Source organism: Zingiber officinale, chromosome 3A (genome assembly GCF_018446385.1).
Source record: "Zingiber officinale cultivar Zhangliang chromosome 3A, Zo_v1.1, whole genome shotgun sequence".
In the NCBI taxonomy this organism is placed as follows: Eukaryota; Viridiplantae; Streptophyta; class Magnoliopsida; order Zingiberales; family Zingiberaceae; genus Zingiber; species Zingiber officinale.
Window position 1 is genome coordinate 154,289,937 of NC_055990.1, and position 4,913 is coordinate 154,294,849.

The 4,913-nt window shown below is 42.6% G+C and overlaps 1 long non-coding RNA gene across 1 annotated transcript; it reads right to left on the reverse strand.

The window, feature by feature from the left end:
• Positions 1 to 1,721: 1,721 nt before the first annotated feature.
• Positions 1,722 to 2,501, reverse strand: LOC122054155. The gene is made up of 3 exons (XR_006132590.1): positions 2,285 to 2,501; positions 2,099 to 2,200; positions 1,722 to 1,757 (listed from the first exon to the last, which is right to left on the reverse strand). It is a non-coding gene; the product is annotated as an uncharacterized LOC122054155 (long non-coding RNA).
• Between the last annotated feature and the right edge of the window lie 2,412 nt (positions 2,502 to 4,913).

Here is a 4,913-nt window from a genome sequence, read left to right on the forward strand (position 1 = left end):
CCGTCGATCAGTTTGGGCTTCGTGCCAGCTATCAGGTCGATCCGTTGACCTAGCTGAACTTCGTGCCAGACATCTGGTTTGTCACGCCCCCAGAGGAGTCCTTACCGAAAAATTTCGGCAGCATCTCCCCTGTACCGGTGACAATCTGAGACATACATACATACAAAATACATCAGCCACATACGACTGGAATATATATACACAACCACGCAGTTATATAATCAGCACACTCGGCTGAAACAGAAATAATCACAACCACGCAGTTATATAATATATATTAATCAGCCCACACGGCTGAACTAAAATAAATACAGCGGAAATCACAAACAACGATCACAAAACACAAATCAACTGACTGCGAGCCGGCTCGGCTTGACACAATAATATCAATCCAAATATAAGAGAATACAAATACATAAACAAGTACAAAACCCAAACTACAAATAACGTAAGAAATACCGAAATCGTAAGGTCGTCCTCGAATGTGACGTGGAACTGGCAGACAGGATCTCCAGGCGACTCCATAAATCCTTTACCTGCTACCTGGTGAAATTACCAATATACGGGGTGGTGAGTATAAAGACTCAGCGGGTAATAGACAGATAGTGCATGAGTAAAGTAAAGAATTAAAGATGCAAAGGTATACAGTCTCGTATAGAAACGGCAGATACTACAGTGATATCATAATAAGTGTCCATACCTGAAACCATATCCTAGGCTAGTAAGGGAAGGTAGATATAGCAAAGTCCTGCTACAGTACTGCTCATAACTACATAGTATCATGTGAGGTATATACAGGTCAACAGTAAGTAAGCCAGTGTCTAAACAAATATCACAGGTATAAATCTCAACCTATGTAAGCATAACAGCATAAATAAACAACAGCAACATAATCTAGCAACAGTAGCATAGATAAGCAACAACAGCATAAGTAAACAACAGTATCAGCAGGTATAATAATAACAGCGTATGCACGGATGGTCACTCCCGCCCACCCCTCAAGTCCATGACCCCAGTATGGACGAGAGGCCGGGACAATGACAAACTGTACACCACTCCAGCTACCACTACTCTCGAGTGGCCGAGGGGACAGTTGCATAGTAACTGAATAGCTACGTCTGCGACGGGGGTCCCTGCTGCCCGCGACTCCAGCAGACACTACCCATGAGTGAGCGAGTGGGGGGCATGACAGGACTAGCGGCACGCTCCAAGCTACCACTACCCATGAGTGGCCGAGCGTGCGGCTCAGGCCAACGACCGTCTCAACCACAAGGGAGCCAAAGTCGTCGGCTATGCATGCAATGACATGATGCGAATAATGCAACAGTCATCATATATATATATAAACTGAAAACAGGTATGCTACATGAAGCCAGCATGCTCAGCAAGGTGTGTAAATAAACAGCAATCAAAGCAGGTAAACATGGTATCAAGTGTCTATATATCCAATACCTAATATCTAATGTCTAGTATCTGGTATTAGGTATCTGATACCTAGTGATATAGTATCTGCTAAACATCATAGATAGCAAAGGGAGACTGTATAGATACACGAATGAGTAGCTCGAAAATTGAGTGGAAGTATCAAGCGCAGGAAAAATACGAGTGGAGTCAAGATAAACATAATGGCTATCAAACATATAGCTCATGCACTAAGAACAATGTGCTAAAGAGATAAAGCAAGAAGTACCCGCCTTTAATTATCGATCGTGCTAACCATCTTCAACAAATCTAGACGATCACATCCACCTCGAATCCTACAAATACAGAATACGAGATAAAACCAAAGATCTACAATCAATGTGTCAACTATCAACCAACCTAAACCGATTCAAACTCTTTCTTCACATACTTCAATTTAATCCAAGAAAGGCATGAATAAACAATCCAACTTATCCAGTCCAATTTAATTGCATCAACAACTAAGCATCATGAATCGAACATGCATAATTCTTCCACATAATCAATTTTTAACTACCACATCTGATAATCCAACCAACACAACTAGTTATTCATCCATAACCAATCTCCACTACCTTAGATTAAACATGCTATAATCACATTTGATTAAAACATAATTTAGTTTTCATCAACTCACCTGAATCGGAAACCTCTATGTTAATTCACAACCGGAGAAGTGCTCGCTACCAAGGATCATGGCCGGAGAAAGATAGAGTTGTTGATTTCCAAATCCAACACCCTACATAACAATCATAACAGTCATCTAAGCATCAAACTCAATCCCATGTTAACAACCCCTTCTCCAATTCTATAAACATCTTACCTTCATATGGCTGCTGCCCTATTATCTCACAGCCGAAGACCTAGCTATCGGAACCATTTGGTCACTTCCATCCAAACAATCACCCCGAATCAACACTAAATCTATAACAAACATTCAAATCAGATGATAGGCAATGGATTACCTCAAATCTGTGCCAACAGAACTAACTCCTGTGGAAAACCAATCTTTGGCAGCTAGACGGCAGGCTGCGCCACTGAGGCTAAGGGTAGCACCGGTGAGCAGAAGAATCAATGATCTGCCCGGAACGAAATGGAGGATGTAGAAGGTGCTCTGATGGTGGTATACATCGGGCTAGGGTTGACAATAGCTGCTGTGGTGCAGAGTCGAGGTAGAGCAGAGCTGTGACAACTTTAAGGTACTTCTTGATGAGATCGCTGTTGCTCCGCTCATGTCCGACGGTCGGCGATGGATTCAACCGTGAAAGAGGGGAAAGATTCCACGCCTCATGAGGAAAAGAAGATGGAGAAACGGATCATGGGTGGCACTCGGGTGGAGCACGAGTGGCTCTCGGCACACACAGGGACAGCAGCGGCGATTAACGACGTCGCTGCTCTGAGAGGCGACACTCAAGAATCGGCATCAAGGTGAGGCGATCGTTCTTCAGGCGATGGTCGATGATGAGCTCGCGACATCGGCTGAGAGGGAGGGAGACGGCTAGGGCCTCCCTGGGCCGACGGCTTACACTTGGGGAAGGAGAGGAGTCGCGTCGGCACCGTCGGTTTGGGAAGGTAGCGGCGGCGCGAGAGGGTGAGGGAGAGGCGGCGGGGAAGTGGAGAGCTTGAGAGGAGGGCTCGGGTGTGCGGCGGATGAAAAGGGGAAGGAGGTGTCGGCGTGAGAGGGAGGGGAAGAAGATTAGGTTTAATATAAACATATATAACTTAGGTTTAGTTAATCAAGATCTAAGTCCATTCCTCAATCAACTCTCATATTTAGGCATTCCAAAGAGACTTTCTCGCTACCCAATAATTGATCCCCTTAAAGTACGCCGAACGGGCTCCGAAAAATTCCCAGAAAATTTCTAAAAATTCTTGAAAAATCCAAAATGATTATTAGTTCAATAACCTTATTATTTAATTATTATTTGGGCACCGTATTTTACATTCTCCCCCACTAATAAAAATTTGGTCCCCAAATTTACTGCTCAACTAAGGGATCCACATCTAAGTGTAACAATCCAACAACATACCCATATACTGTTCCATTCAAATATCATAGCAAATCTCCAACCGTAAGAGAAGACTCTGTGGGTTATGAGCTCACCCTGCTTCCGCTACTCTCACACTGCTGTATAGCCAATCGTGAGGAAATCAACTACCTCTAAATTCCATAATGCACTATCAGCAAATCCTCCAACATCTGTATACAGGGCTCAAACTATCCCTCACACTGAGAATGAAAATCTATACTAAAGCGAAGCCCTGAATCCAAAGTCTACTGTAACCTCAGTCAGAACCATGACGTGATTCACATATTTCCATCCGAGACAATACTTAGAGGTATACCATAAGATCAGGTAATTCCTCTACAGTATAACCCTACTACTTGATCCAAAGAATTCATCTTACAAATCGATAGAAGTGGAACAAATCTAACAACCAATCAACGATTCCCCACATCGCATCACATCCTTACCGTGATATAGGACAATACCGTCCACCAAAACATGCTCTCAACTTCATTCCAATATACAAGTATGCTGGAACAATCCTACTAGTCTCCGATGTTCAACCTCCACATGCTGACACACTAGACATCAAGCAACAAAATCTTCGATGTCTTACTGTTGTTCCACTAATAGGAACGCCTCAAGACTCCGTACATTGGGTATCACCTGCATGTATCGTAAAACTGGGTCAATGTGCTTCCTGAAATAACTCCTCTCGGACCAGTTATAACTCAGAAATACACATAATCTTTCATGGTAATAATAAATACCGTATAAATGATGTCACCTCATTTTCAACGAGAAAATGATACCTGCTAACCCCAAATCATGAGTCGGATAATTTTCTCATGATCTATCAGCTGTCAAGAAAACATAGTACTACTCGACTCCGCTGCTTCATAATTGTACCTAACCCTAAAACGATACTTCTGCGTAGAGTATAAATCCGTCTACACAAGAAGGTGAAACTAAGTCGATGCAGTTATCAACGTTTCATTTCAATTCATGAAACTGGTCTCAAAAGCATATATCCAGGAAAATTCCACACTCTTCCTAGACAATCAAGTCAATGACATAACAACGCTAGAGAAACCCTCCACTAATCTCCAGTAATATCCATCCAGACCAAGGTAGCTGTGAGTCTCCTGTACAGACTTCAACTACTCCCGACTGGTAACAACTTCTATCTTCTATTGATCCATAGGTGTACCTCTACTGGTGATCATATGTTCCAGAAATCTCACAGAAGATAATCAAAATACGCATAACTGAACTTCGTATATAGATATTCCTGTCGAAACATCTCTAGAACTATACAAAGATGGTGTACGTGATCCACTTCGGATCTAAAATAGATCACAATATTATCACTAAAGACAACATCACTGATCCAAACACCCTAAGAATACCAAATTCATCGAGTCCATGCAAGCATTTAGGGCA